The sequence below is a fragment of the Amphiura filiformis genome, chromosome 3, assembly GCF_039555335.1.
Source record: "Amphiura filiformis chromosome 3, Afil_fr2py, whole genome shotgun sequence".
In the NCBI taxonomy this organism is placed as follows: Eukaryota; Metazoa; Echinodermata; class Ophiuroidea; order Amphilepidida; family Amphiuridae; genus Amphiura; species Amphiura filiformis.
In genome coordinates, this window is record NC_092630.1 from 23,460,680 (window position 1) to 23,477,187 (window position 16,508).

Sequence of the window (16,508 nt, forward strand, 5' to 3'; positions counted from 1 at the left end):
TAATTTATTATTGTTTTAGAAAAATTTTACCGGTACTTTTAAAAACTTTTGTCTATTTTCCTACTGATTTGAACAAAAACATTTATGATTTTATTTTACCATAACTCATGATACAAAATAATATTTTAAGACAGACCTCTTTATATCGACTGCTTGATGCACACAGATTCTAACTGCATTGGGCTATTCCAGTTGAAAGCCACACTATCCCTGTGGAAGATTTTGGAAATATCTTCCACAGAGGGAGTATGTTTTTCAAATGTAACTGGTCAGGGTTAATCATTTTGAAACCCATACTCCCCCTAATTATGGCTTTACCTACATGTATATCTTCCACAACTGGAGTGAGTGTTTCAAATGCAAGTTATCCAATTGTCTATTGTATTCAAAACACTTACTCCCTTTGTGGAAGACTTTCCACAGGGGAAGTGTGGATTTTAAGTGGAATTGCCCATTACCTGCATGGTGTACAGTAGTTTTTAACTGGTAACTGGGATGAAAAGCCAACCATCATATGAACATTTTGACCTTTCGTATTGAAGATCTACATGAAGTTTCCCAAAAGACACTACGAAAGGTCAAGATTTTCATATGATGGTCGGCTTTTCATCCCAGGTACATACACTTTAAGTATTTATATAATTACATTTCTAAAGTTTACTTTGAGGATTGCTAAATGTCAAAAATGGCATTTTTTAGTAATTTACATCACAAATTACAATAAAAAAAATTTGATATCAGGACATTCTTTGTATTCAGAATGCAATTTGGTGTGTCTGATGTGCTTTCAGGCCTCAGAAAAAAATACTGTGCAAAGGTGGGTGACAGTGCCCTTAACATGATAAGTTGGAACAGGAAAGTTCTCAACTTTCCTGGTCGGAACTAATATTTCAAACAGATTTATTAATAAAGTTATTTTATTGGCAGTGGCAGCACCAGATTTATCCTGGGATAAAATGGGAGAGGGGGGTTGAAGAGGGGAACATTATTTTTTAAGGGCCAAAAATCCAAAAATTGGCCTTCATAGTTAAAAGCCCAGGATTGGGAGTGGATATCCCCCATACTCCCCCGGCACACACACTCACCCCCACACTCCTTCTTAGAGCTGCCACTGTTTATTGATGTATTCTTGTTATGATACTATACGCATCAAGATTGTGAAATTAACGGGTGTATTTTGGTTTGATATTATTTTGTATTCATATTATTGTAATTTTTCAGTACAATTCAAGTTGTAAAGAGAATGGGTGTCCCATTAATTGTCTGTGATACAATTGATAAAGATCTAACAAGGATGCTACATTTTGATCAATGTTTGGTCAGTTTGTCTATTCAGATATGTGTAGCTACATAAATTTCATTTGAATGGAGCCATGACTTCTCTCTAGTCCAAAGGGTCGCTAGTCCGAAGGGTCGCTAATCCGAAGATTCTCTAGTCCAAAGGGTTGCTAGGCCGAAAACCAAATTAAGTTCGCTAATCCGAAGGTTCTCTAGTCCGAATATAGAATAAAGGTTAGGGTTTGGGTTAGGGTTAGGGTTATGGTCAGCGAGCCTTATTCTATATTCAGACTATAGAGAACCTTATTTATTATTTGGACTAGCGAACCCTTGGACTAGAGAACCTGATATTCGGACTAGCAAACCTTTTTCAGAATTTGGACTAGCGAATGGTAAATTATGTGTTCGGACTAGCGAACCTTCAGACTAGAGAACCTTCGGACTAGAGAGTTGTCGCCAATGGAGCTACATACATTTGAATGGAGCTTCATATTTAAGAACAATTTATCAACACTGCCGTTTTCTTTTATTAGAAATATACCTAATGACAATCTTACTGAATTTTAAGCAATTGCGTCACTTTTAAGCAATTTTTACATGTTGTTATGTTTTTGCTTGGATCACTGACACCGCCACATGAATATAAGAACAATCATGAATCAAAGGAGGAACAAGTCTTGGAGAAAATCTGTTTTCATGGGAGAAATAATCTCTTCCAGTGTACATGTACCAAAGATGCTGTCATTTGTCTTTACTTGTGGTTATGTAATGAGCACAAACAATTTAGTTGTTATCTTATATTTGTATACTGTATACAAATCAACAGTGGTACCAGGAATTGATTTTTATTTTGAGGGATGGGGACAAGAAGGGGGTTCAAAGAGAATTTGGGGAAGGCAAAAATCAGATTTTGGCCCAAAATATGTCAATTTTGTACATGAATAGGGTGATTTGGGGCAATGTTGTCCCAAATGGGATGAGTTTGGTCAAGTAAAGTGGATTTTCTGTGATTTTTGGTCCTGATGAGGGGGGGGGGTGCAAATTAAAAAAATTGTGGATGGGTGTCACCGCTATTGCATATCAAAGAATGTTATTAACACAAATTGGACAATATACAAATTTATTGGTCTTCCTATAAATTTTACATATTCATTTCATCTTGCGCATAAAACTCATTACTCAACCAATAAATGTGTGTATTGTGCTCAATCCATCCAATTTTATGACTATTGGATGGAACAGCTTGTAACGTATGAAACAGTACTGTATGATGTTGAACATATCTTACATAATTGAGTTTATTTTTGTTAAGTTGTTGATGTATAATATGCTGTCAGTGTGTGATCTTACAAATAGTGTCTACATATGAATTTACTAAATAAAATGTTTGTGCTCTGCAATATTTTTTTAATTTGTAATAAATATGTAACGGATAAAGGAATATAATACCACAAATGTTATGTGTTCTTTATGTCTTCTGATTGTGCATAAGAATTATTAAACACATCAAAGAAAGTAACTGTCCCCTTTTTGATGAACAAACTGAACAGCTAGTCAAGCCAATGCAACATTCTCAGATCTCTGCACAACTGTTTAGGCCAAAAAAAGATTGTTTGCTTGTCCTGCACTGACCGACCCTAATCTGGAAAATGTTTTTTGTTTGTTTTACTGTGCAAATGAATACCAACCCTAATTTTGGAATTTCCAGAAAAGTTTTTTTTTCTTTCAACATTTTTGACATCCTGAAAAGGTTTTTTTTACAGTTTCTACATACTGTTTAAAAACATGCAGTGGTATACAGTAGAGAAATATCCCAATTCACAACTATTTGGGCTATTTATTAATGTCATTATTTAGTCATGTTTTGGCTATGACCTTTAAAAAATATTTAAAAAAAAAAAAAACCACCACCGACCGACCCAATTCTGAAAAAGTTGTGGAGGACAAGCAAACAATCTTTTTTTTTGGCCTTATGGATGTATGACATGGAAAAGTAGTCGACCATTATATATTTCAGAGCAAGCTTTTATTGGTCTATTCCATTTAAAATCCGCACTACCCCTGTGAAAGATTTTGGAAATATCTGCCACAAGGGGAGTATGAATTTCAAATGGAATGAGCACATTATGGGCTGTGCAATAATTATGAGCCCCCCCCGGGGGTAAAATTTCTGAACGGCTCGCCAAAAATCGCTATCATAATTTTTAAATTATGATAATATGTCGAACTTTGCTCTGTTGACCTACAAAGACAACAAATTTGGCCGATTCCATTTAGGTGTAAATTGGGACATGTGTAAGCATTACAAATATGCAAAAAAATCAGGTTTGAAAAAAATTAACCAATTTCATATTATAAGATCGTACATTATGGCTTTAAGTCATATATACCCAGGGAATTGCTGCACGGGGCAGCAGGGGCTATTTTAACGTGCCTCCTGGCACGTTTGTGCAGTGAGATTAAAATTCCGTGCAGTGAGAATTAAAAATCCGTGTTTAAAATATTTTTATGCAATTCGACAAACTCAATAGGGATGCTTTGATAGCACTTACAGTATGGTCACTTTCAGGTAAAATCTCAAAATATTTGCGCTGCGCGCACTTACATTTCATCACCCATTTCCTCATGTTTCTCGAAAACTTTTCAAAGCCCCCCCCCCCATATTGCCGCCTGTATGTGGTCTTCCTGACCAAATTAACCTCATCTTGGCTATTTTATCCAGAGATGCCACTTTTCAGGTTTTTTGTGAGTCCAAATTTCCGCGTTTTTATTTATTTTCAGCCCAGGCTTTTTGGCCCGCATTCATGCCTTTTTTTCAGGTTTTCTCCCATTTTCAGGTTTTTTATGTGAAAGTGACTGGCATCTCTGTTTATCGTAAAAAGTAGGGCCTACCAAGTTTTGCGCTCTTCTCACGTATTTGTTCCACTTTGTACCATAAGCTTATTATGTCGCCAAAAGATGGGTCGATCCTTCATGTAATTATTAAGCTAATCCTAACCCTAATCCTAATCCTAACCCTAAACTAACCCTAACCCTAATTTCGTGTATAATTACATGAAGGAGTAACCAAAAAGATGCGAGATTCACTATACTTCAAGACATTTTACCCAGAGAGAGAGAGAGAGTAGGCCCTAACCCTATTTTTTTAGCTCATTTTAGCATTAAACTGTGAATTTTTGTCGCGCTTCGCGCAGGTCAGCGAGGCGACTTCGTCATTTTTACCCCTTTGAAAATATATTTCATCTCGAACTTTTTTAAAAATCAGAGATTTGAGTTCCATCCTTTCTAAGTTATATAGATCATGAATATGAGTGCTGGGGAAGCTCTTCGGTCCGATGCCTTGAAAAGGCCTAAATATAAATACTCCAGGGAGGTAAATAAGGATAAAGTGGGTAATGGTGAATCCAACGGACGAGGACACAAAACACATCAAGGATCAATAAATGATACAAGAGGATACCTTGAATATAAACAACAGAAAAGAAAACGAGCAAGGTACACCAACTTGATGTACACCCACATCAAGTTGGTGTACCTTGCTCGTTTTCTTTTAAATAAGGATAATTTACTGGGTGGGCAATTTAATTTATTTTTGCCCTCAAATTAGGGAAAATAATTTACTGGGTGGGCAGCGATAATTAATTTCAACCAGGCCTTTGGATTTTCGGAAATGTAGACCTGGTTTTGCGTGGAAGTTGACTTTGATGTAAAAGGTGGACTTTACCCTCCCCCTCTAAATGCATTAAATGCATCTTATAGCATATTCATGTTGCAACTTTCAAGAAAAATTGTATAGGCCCTATCGTATTATACTTCACTTTGGACATCTAAACATCTTACACTAATATCACTCACCATTAGTCCTATCATGATTCAAATCTTGGGAAATATCCAGGAAGTAGTAGAAAATCCCGACAAATTGTGCGAAATTGGGCTAAAATACCCCCCAAACGGGCTGAAAATCAATAAAATTGCGTAAATTTTGGCCATAAAAAAATCCAGGAAATCTGGATAAATCCTGAAGAATCACAACCCTGTCCTAGGCAGGGAAACAGCAGTAAAGTTAGATGGGAAGGGTAATGTTTTTATTTGGTATTTACAGTGAAATAATGTTTTGACTTTTAATCGGTAACTTCTTGTCACAGACACACATCACTCACAGATTAAAGAAATATAAATTTCTGTTTGGACGAGTGACATTTTCTAAAATGTATTGAAATTTTCAACAATTTTTTTCAAGTTTCATTTTACAGGTGTTACACCCCCCTAATACCCACACAGCTTAGAGATGTCGCCCTGTTGACAGTAAAAAAGATATAGGCCTACTTTTATAAATTTTCAATAATTTTTCGCCCTTTTCCCTTCATAATTATTCTTTTTGCCGCCCCCTACTTTTACCCCGGGGGGCTGGCGCCCCCAAAGCCCCCAAAAAAATACGCGCATGCCTGCGCACAATTAAAAGAGCGGTGTATTTGATTCGCATTTTGACATGCATGGGTAAACCTTTAACCTGCCGACCTATTCAGGCGACGTAATTCTTGGCACTCACGCTAGCTCCGTCATGTGATACAACTCCCTATGTCATTTTTAAAATTACACGAATTTCCAAACAACGGTTCCTATGCTCACGATGATTAAACTTTTGATATCAAATTTGGTATCAACCTTCGAAGAAAAGTGTATAGAAAATTATTATATCAATTATTTTGCCATAAACTCATCAGACTCTGCTTAAATGGGGATGGAACTAGTGGCGATTTTTAATTTGGCTGTATTTTTATCTATATGCCTAGTGTCACGACAAAAGGGCAACGCGGCAAGATGATGATGATGATGATGTTGATGATGATGATGATGATGATGATGATGATGATGATGATGATGATGATGATGATGATGATGATAATGATGATGATGATGATGATGATATTGATGATGGTGATGAAGATATTGATGATGATGATGATGATGATGATGATGATGATGATGATGATGATGATGATGATGATGATGATGATGATGATGATGATGATGATGATGATGATGATGGTGGTGGTAATTATGACAAGGATGATATGATGATGATGATGATGACAGGGCCGGATTTACCATGCAGTGTGCATCTTCCATTTTAGCCGAAAAACACCATGTTTTTGGCCAAAATAGGGTACGAAAATTGCAAAATTTTGTGCGCTTCGCGCGTACTGGCCTACTATATAGCAAAATTCAGCTTCAATTTGGGCCAAAATAGTTGATTAATATTAATTAATTTATTTATTAATTAATAAACGTTTTTGTTTTGTTTTTGCTTAAAAAATAATAGTTTACTAATGTCAAGTCAATACTGTCATCCGTAGGCCTATAGCTAAATATCATTTTATTTTATTTTCTGAAACGTTAATAGTTGGTAATAATCTTATCATTTAAAAAAAAAATTCATAAAACCCGCAGTGCTATGTAGGCCTACCAAATCTTAAACCTTAACCCTAACCATACAATGTCGCTAATTAATTATGCATTAAACAACAGGTGCATGCCTCTGCTCTACCGCATTCTCCGCATTCCATTCTCTGTCGGCGTCCTGGGCGGTACACCAAAGTGAAACTTTATTTTCGTGTTATTACGCACGGAAACAAGTGCCATTGGAATGTTGGATATGAGTCGGATTGAATTAAAAGTCATTCTTAGCCATCTATAACAACAGGTAAAATATTGCAGCAAATTGTAAAAAGATTCTTTTACTTTAAGTGTTGTCGGCTTCTTGTAACCTTTTTCTGTTCACGTTTGAAACATTGGGTACAGCAGACGACACGAAGTAATGCGGTCGCAAATGCAATGCGCAAACATTTCTCGAATAATTTTGTTATCCGAATCCGGGCGGAATCGGCTGCTTGTTAAAAATTGTCTTCCGTAATTTCTATTCCAAAAACGTTGTGGAACGTTGCTCTATTGAGAACATATCACAGGAAAACATGACCTGGACGATGCATGAAGAAGATGTGACACAAAACGTAAGTAGGCCTATTTCCATTTTATTGTTTTTTAAATTATAGAGGTTTAGGCCCTTAAATGCATTTGAGGATAGAACGTACCCGAAAGCTCCCGGGACCGGGGGCCTACGCTACGGTGAATGAAATGTACCCAGAAAATGTACCGTACTGACCTGGCTAGCTTGCTCATCTTCTCTGCCTGCATAAATAAACACGTCATACAAACTGTTAACTGTTAATATTTTTCTAATCAATTGATTGATTAAAATTTGCATAGCCCTGGGAATTATTCAGTAGGCCTAAGTATTGTTTCAGATGTTTTCTTCCGGCCGTGCCTCAAATTTTGAAATATTGAAATGTCGCTTCCAAGTTGAATTTGAAAGGACCTTTTTCGAATCGCTTTGAGTGAAACTTAACGTCTATCGCGTGATGATAGTGATGTATGTAAAGCTCCACGTATACCTGTACCTTCTCTGGTTGTATCCGTAGATAGCAGACTAAAGACAATCTGAGTTTTGCCCGGGAGTTTTGCATCGATTTTTGTTAGGCATGCGTAGTTAATTGGCACAAGATAGGAAAACATCTGTTAGTGAGTTTCTTTTTCATGTTTTTATATATGAATAAATCACTGTAACATTTTACTTAAATCATGAAATCAAAATAAAAGACAAACTTATAGATTATAGATTTATTCGGTAAGGTGCGAGCGTAATAAGACCTTGGCCCAGGGTCGGATTTTCCTGGGGGCACTGCCCATGCAGCAAACACAAAACGTTTTCGACATCATTCGCAAAAAAGGTTGTAGAAAATGTTTAAATGTCGGGTTATATAAAGAGTAAAACATTATCATAACATTCAAAAACATTTTTTTGATACTGCCCAACAAGCACAAAATGTTTTACAGAGAACGTTTAAATGTCGGGTTATATAAAGGGTATAAAACGTTTTTAATAACATTCCAAAATCATTTTTGAAAACTTGATACAAACCATTCTAAACAGAATGTTATTTGGGGGTTGAAAAAATATTTTGCGAAAAATGTTTGCCCAAAATATATGCAATAACGTTTTAAAAACGTTTCCGTGACCTTTATATAATCCGACATTTAAAATAAATGTTATTAAAACATTTTGAAAAAAAAAAAACATTTTAAGAACATTTCTGTGTTTGCTGGGTGCAAATATTTTAACATAATGTTATTCAAGTGTTGACAAAATATTCGGCAAACAAGGTTTGCAAAAATAGTTTACAATAACATTTTGAAAACATTTAAACAATATTAATGTAGTGTGTTTTCATACAAAACGTTTTTTCATGACCTTTATATAATCCGATGGAGGCCCATAACTCACCATAAGGTGATGTTGAGGTCCGTGGGGCGAGATGGGAAGCACACAACGTGAACCTTCACAGAAACTGATACGTGATAAAATATGCAGAATGGTACCAAACTTTGACACATAGGCCTACTATGCAGATAGGAATTACAATTAAATACACCATATTTTTTGTCAAATATATTATTTATATTCAAGTATTTCCCCGGGAGTATTTCAGTATTAACAATGAAATAGGGAATATCTTCATTTTGGGACCCTTTTCAAGATTCGGAGCCATGGGCCCGGGTCCATCTGGCCCAGTGGTAAATCCGGTCCTGTCTATAGGCCCTATTATAGGGCCTACATTTTAAAACTTACTTTTAGTTAAAAGAGGTGATGCATATTTGTGAGGAAGAGGTGATACATATATATATTTGACAATACTGAAAAAAAGATTGAAATGGTAAAACTTGCAAATAAACATATGGCTATTTCTTTGCATTGCTATCAAGTAGCTGAGGTGATTGAACAGATTCATCAGGTTAACTTTGTTAACCAGTGGCTGAGTGTTTAGCTCAATATGCTAGTAAAATATTTGATCAGAGGCTTCTATGATGACTTTGGCTAAATAAGCTCTATTTTTGCCGAAAAGGCTTCGAATTAATGGCAGTCAATGTGCGCCATCTTGGAAAATTTTGGGTACCAAACTGCCCAGCAGCTGTTATGATAAGGATAATGAACTGAATGCAATGCATTAGTCAAGATAATCGCACGCGCAGTGGAGTTATATATCTTATTTTGTTATCATTTGACATTTATCATGGTATTTCTGTTTAACATGATTGCCATTGAAACATTTAAAGCTCCCATAAACATTTAATGCTCGTGTAATTTTAAACCACATCATTAAACATGTTTTACACGTTACATAAAACTTAGAACCAATTGATGTTCTTTACTTTCCGCTAAAACATGTTAATTTGAACATGTTCCGCTGTTGACTTTAATACGTTTATTGGGCGTGGGGGTGGGTTTTCAATAACATGAGATCTCTCGATGATAGTAAAACATGGAATGCATTTGACCACCTGAAGTTGCATACCGGGGTTGCATAGCAACGACAAAACATGTAACAAAAGCTATTATGAATGCAATACAGAAACCAGGCACCTGCTTTAACCGGGTGAGCGCACACATCTTGAATCACTGATGTGCTTCCAAGCAAGGCAACGGCTTAAACCATTTTATACACAAGGGTATAAAAACATTTAAATTATATATACACATAGCCAACAATATTTTTCTCCCCATTGACAATTTAGTTTTAATTCGACTTCGCTTAATTAAAAGTAGACTGTCCCACATTCTGGATTCCATCTGTGGGTAAATAATTAGAGCTAAAACCACCTTCTCCTTCACTCCAAAGATTAAAACAACACACCACTAAGCCCTAATTATAAATGACAACAAAGTTATGTGTCGACGAAAACTCAATTAATCTACAGACCAACTTGTTTATTTTTTTATAATAGCTCCTAATGTATCGGGTTTATTTAATGTTGTATAATCTACATTACCAGTCGTCCTCCATGGACCCGAGGGAGGGTCTAAATTAAAAGCCATTCATTTTCGTTCGGTCATTGATTCACTCATTCATGCATTCATTCATTCTTTCATTCACCCATTCATAATGAAGCGGCAAGACTTAGTCTAGAACGGTGTCCTGCTTCATGCACTTGTTCATTCATTCATTCTCATTCATTCATTCACCCATTCATAATGAAGCGGCAAGACTTAGTCTAGAACGGAGTCCTGCTTCATGCACTTGTTCATTCATTCATATTCATTCATTCATTCATTCATTCATTTATTCATTCATTCATTCATTCATTCATTCATCCAATCATAATGACTCGTCTTGGTTTACGTCCAGACTTGAGTCCTGCTTCAGTCACTTATAATTCATTCATTTTCGTTCGGTCATTGATTCACTCATTCATGCATTCATTCATTCTTTCATTCACCCATTCATAATGAAGCGGCAAGACTTAGTCTAGAACGGAGTCCTGCTTCATGCACTTGTTCATTCATTCATATTCATTCATTCATTCAATCGTAATGACTCGTCTAGGTTACGTCCAGACTTGAGTCCTGCTTCATTCACTTATAATTCATTCATTTTCGTTCGGTCATTGATTCACTCATTCATGCATTCATTCATTCTTTCATTCACCCATTCATAATGAAGCGGCAAGACTTAGTCTAGAACGGAGTCCTGCTTCATGCACTTGTTCATTCATTCATATTCATTCATTCATTCAATCGTAATGACTCGTCTAGGTTACGTCCAGACTTGAGTCCTGCTTCATTCACTTATAATTCATTCATTTTCGTTCGGTCATTGATTCACTCATTCATGCATTCATTCATTCTTTCATTCACCCATTCATAATGAAGCGGCAAGACTTAGTCTAGAACGGAGTCCTGCTTCATGCACTTGTTCATTCATTCATATTCATTCATTCATTCAAATCATAATGACTCGTCTAGGTTACGTCCAGACTTGAGTCCTGCATGATTCACTTATAATTCATTCATTTTCGTTCGGTCATTGATTCACCCATTCATGCATTCATTCATTCATCCAATCATAATGACTCGTCTTGGTTTACGTCCAGACTTGAGTCCTGCTTCAGTCACTTATAATTCATTCATTTTCGTTCGGTCATTGATTCACTCATTCATGCATTCATTCATTCTTTCATTCACCCATTCATAATGAAGCGGCAAGACTTAGTCTAGAACGGAGTCCTGCTTCATGCACTTGTTCATTCATTCATATTCATTCATTCATTCAATCGTAATGACTCGTCTAGGTTACGTCCAGACTTGAGTCCTGCTTCATTCACTTATAATTCATTCATTTTCGTTCGGTCATTGATTCACTCATTCATGCATTCATTCATTCTTTCATTCACCCATTCATAATGAAGCGGCAAGACTTAGTCTAGAACGGAGTCCTGCTTCATGCACTTGTTCATTCATTCATATTCATTCATTCATTCAATCATAATGACTCGTCTAGGTTACGTCCAGACTTGAGTCCTGCATGATTCACTTATAATTCATTCATTTTCGTTCGGTCATTGATTCACCCATTCATGCATTCATTCATTCTTTCATTCACCCATTCATAATGAAGCGGCAAGACTTAGTCTAGAACGGAGTCCTGCTTCATGCACTTATTCATTCATATTCATTCATTCATTCATTCAATCATAATGACTCGTCTAGGTTACGTCCAGACTTGAGTCCTGCATGATTCACTTATAATTCATTCATTTTCGTTCGGTCATTGATTCACTCATTCATGCATTCATTCATTCTTTCATTCACCCATTCATAATGAAGCGGCAAGACTTAGTCTAGAACGGAGTCCTGCTTCATGCACTTGTTCATTCATTCATATTCATTCATTCATTCAATCGTAATGACTCGTCTAGGTTACGTCCAGACTTGAGTCCTGCTTCATTCACTTATAATTCATTCATTTTCGTTCGGTCATTGATTCACCCATTCATAATGAAGCGGCAAGACTTAGTCTAGAACGGAGTCCTGCTTCATGCACTTGTTCATTCATTCATATTCATTCATTCATTCATTCATTCAATCATAATGACTCGTCTAGGTTACGTCCAGACTTGAGTCCTGCATGATTCACTTATAATCCATTCATTTTCGTTCGGTCATTGATTCACCCATTTATGCATATTCATAATGAAGCGGCAAGACTTAGTCTAGAACGGAGTCTTGCTTCATGCACTTGTTCATTCATTCATATTCATTCATTCATTCATTCAATCATAATGACTCGTCTAGGTTACGTCCAGACTTGAGTCCTGCATGATTCACTTATAATTCATTCATTTTCGTTCGGTCATTGATTCACCCATTTATGCATTCTTTCATTCTTTCATTCACCCATTCATAATGAAGCGGCAAGACTTAGTCTAGAACGGAGTCCTGCTTCATGCACTTGTCCATTCATATTCATTCATTCATTCAATCATAATGACTCGTCTAGGTTACGTCCAGACTTGAGTCCTGCTTCATTCACTTATAATTCATTAATTTTCGTTCGGTCATTGATTCACTCATTCATGCATTCATTCATTCTTTCATTCACCCATTCATAATGAAGCGGCAAGACTTAGTCTAGAACGGAGTCCTGCTTCATGCACTTGTTCATTCATTCATATTCATTCATTCATTCAATCGTAATGACTCGTCTAGGTTACGTCCAGACTTGAGTCCTGCTTCATTCACTTATAATTCATTCATTTTCGTTCGGTCATTGATTCACTCATTCATGCATTCATTCATTCTTTCATTCACCCATTCATAATGAAGCGGCAAGACTTAGTCTAGAACGGAGTCCTGCTTCATGCACTTGTTCATTCATTCATATTCATTCATTCATTCAATCATAATGACTCGTCTAGGTACCAGTCCTGCATGATTCACTTATAATTCATTCATTTTCGTTCGGTCATTGATTCACCCATTCATGCATTCATTCATTCTTTCATTCACCCATTCATAATGAAGCGGCAAGATTTAGTCTAGAACGGAGTCCTGCTTCATGCACTTGTCCATTCATATTCATTCAATCATAATGACTCGTCTAGGTTACGTCCAGACTTGAGTCCTGCTTCATTCATTCACTTATAATTCATTCATTTTCGTTCGGTCATTGATTCACTCATTCATGCATTCATTCATTCTTTCATTCACCCATTCATAATGAAGCGGCAAGACTTAGTCTAGAACGGAGTCCTGCTTCATGCACTTGTTCATTCATTCATTCATATTCATTCATTCATTCAATCGTAATGACTCGTCTAGGTTACGTCCAGACTTGAGTCCTGCATGATTCACTTATAATTCATTCATTTTCGTTCGGTCATTGATTCACCTATTTATGCATTCACTCATTCTTTCATTCACCCATTCATAATGAAGCGGCAAGACTTAGTCTAGAACGGAGTCCTGCTTCATGCACTTGTTCATTCATATTCATTCATTCATTCAATCATAATGACTCGTCTAGGTTACGTCCAGACTTGAGTCCTGCTTCATTCACTTATAATTCATTCATTTTCGTTCGGTCATTGATTCACTCATTCATGCATTCATTCATTCATTCATTCATTCATTCATTCATTCATTCACCCAATCATAATGACCCGTCTAGGTTACGTCCAGGCTTGAGTCCTGCTTCATTCACTTATAATTCATTCATTTTCGTTCGGTCAATGATTCACTCATTCATGCATTCATTCTGCCTTTCATTCACCCATTCATAATGAAGCGGCAAGACTTAGACTAGAACGGAGTCCTGCTTCATGCACTTGTTCATTCATTCATTCATTCACAATGACTCGTCTAGGTTACGTCCAGTCCTGCTTCATTCACTTGTAATTCATTCATTTTCGTTCGGTCATTGATTCACCCATTCATGCATTCATTCATTCTTTCATTCACCCATTCATAATGAGGCGGCAAGACTTAGTCTAGAACGGAGTCCTGCTTCATGCACTTGTTCATTCATTCATTCATTCATTCAGCTCCATTCAGTCGTTCATTCATTCATTCATTCATTCATAATGATTCGTCTAGGTTACGTCCAGACTAGAGTCCTGCTTTATTCATTCACTTATTTATTTATATTCACTTATCAAGATTGTTTACTGATGCAAATGGCGCAGACAATGGCAGATTTGGCACATTTTGTTGAGACCTTCTTGTCCTACAAAAGCAGTTACTCAACCATGGAATAAGTTATGGTCACAAATTTGGTATCATTTTTGACAGGAAAGAACAATGTTGGTATTGATAATGAAACAATAATTATGGAAATAGATTTCAAATAGTTCCTTTTTGGAAAGTTTCCAAACTTTTTGAGGAGTTAAGGGTGGGGTATGAACGTTTGGACAGTATTTATTGTGGGACATTGAAGCACATCAGACATTATCGAATTGCATTCTGAATACGGAGAATGTTTTTGATTTTTTGAAATTCGCAATGTAATACACATTTTATGGCAAATGATTAAAAATGTTCAGATGGAAATATAATTATGTCTGGGTGACAGATCCAAAGGAAAAATAATGGGGTCTTTGCGTGACACAGCATGTGCTGGTAATGGGGGCTTTGGGTGACAACGATGGTGAAAAGGGGGGTCTGAACAGCCCTACATACGCGTCACCTCCAAAGTGGGAGTGCCCCTCAGCACATCACATCAAAGCTCCCATTGGGCGCCCCATTCCTTTTTAAAGGAAGTTTTATTTGACCAGGAAAGCATAAAGAACCTCATTTTTTTTGCTTGCTACGCTCGCAAATGGACAAATTTCAACATTGTTTTCTTGACCGATAAACAATGTTTTAAAAACATGTTTTTTCCTCGCTACGCTCGCAAAGTCTTTTTGGCCTTTGGTGATTTGGGGTGGGGTTCCTACATATATACGCCCCTGCCTCCAGGCCCTCCACAAGCTTGTCGCTGCTGCTTGATCAACGAGACATTACATCACCAACGTGCAGTGACTTTTTTCTCCTAAAATAGCAGCCTAACCTTGGTAGCTACAGGTCGGTGATCATGGGTTCAATCCCGGGGTACCAAGTGACCTCTTTCTTCACCTTCTCTCCTTTTTGTTTCTTCTTTCCCTTCTGATAGCAAAAAAACCATGGGTAGGGTTGGGGTAATACATATTGCTAGGGTTAAAGACTGACAAATTACAATAATATGAATACAAATATCAAGTCAAAATAAATCTGTTTATTTCACAAGCTTGATACATATACATGTAGTAAACACCTCAAAAAAGTAACTAACCCCCCTTAAACAATGGCCATTATTCAAAAGGGGGCTATTGTATTGCAAATCTGAAAAATGTGTTGGAAGCAGAATTTATTTCTGCGCATTTTGATACCTCATTTGATACGATAGCCCAGAAAACAAAACACCAGTCAATTTAATGTAATGAGGTCCAGATTTGAAAGTTGCACTTACATACAAATACAAAAACACTTAGATATCATTACACAGATTTCCTTCCATTACAATGAATGCTAAATCAATAGAATTTACTGCAACTTTCAGATCTTGGGCTACATTGATTTAAATGTACGCTGTGACGTCAATATTTAGTCAATTGCTACAAATGAGGTGTCAAAATGTGCAGAAATAAATTCTGCTTCCAACGCATTTTACAGATTTGTAATACAATCACCTGTTTTTGAATAATGGTCATTATTTAAGGGGGTCAGTTACTTTTTTTGAGATGTTTATAATAACAATAATACACCAATATACAGTGGCAGCACCAAGGAGGGACCATGGGGCATATCCCTCCCCTAATCCTGGGTTTTGCACCCTTCACTTTCCCCTATCAAAATACAAAATTTAGAAATGTCACCTTTGCAGGCCAAAGATGTCCAATAATAGGCAAATTTGTCAGCTTTTTGGCCCCCTAAAAATAATGTGCCCCCCTGTTTTCCCCTAGAAAAATCTGATGCTGCCACTGCCAATAAAATAGCTTAATTAAACATTCTTAAAAGGTCATTTCATAATCCACAGCCTCATCCCCCCCACTTTCGGAATAATACACCAATATACAGTGGCAGCACCAAGGAGGGACCATGGGGCATATCCCTCCCCCAATCCTGGGTTTTGCACCCTTCACTTTCCCCTATCAAAATACAAAATTTAGAAATGTCACCTTTGCAGGCCAAAGATGTCCAATAATAGGCAAATTTGTCAGCTTTTTGGCCCCCTAAAAATAATGTGCCCCCCTGTTTTCCCCTAAAAAAAATCTGATGCTGCCACTGCCAATAAAATAACTTAATTAAACATTCTTAAAAG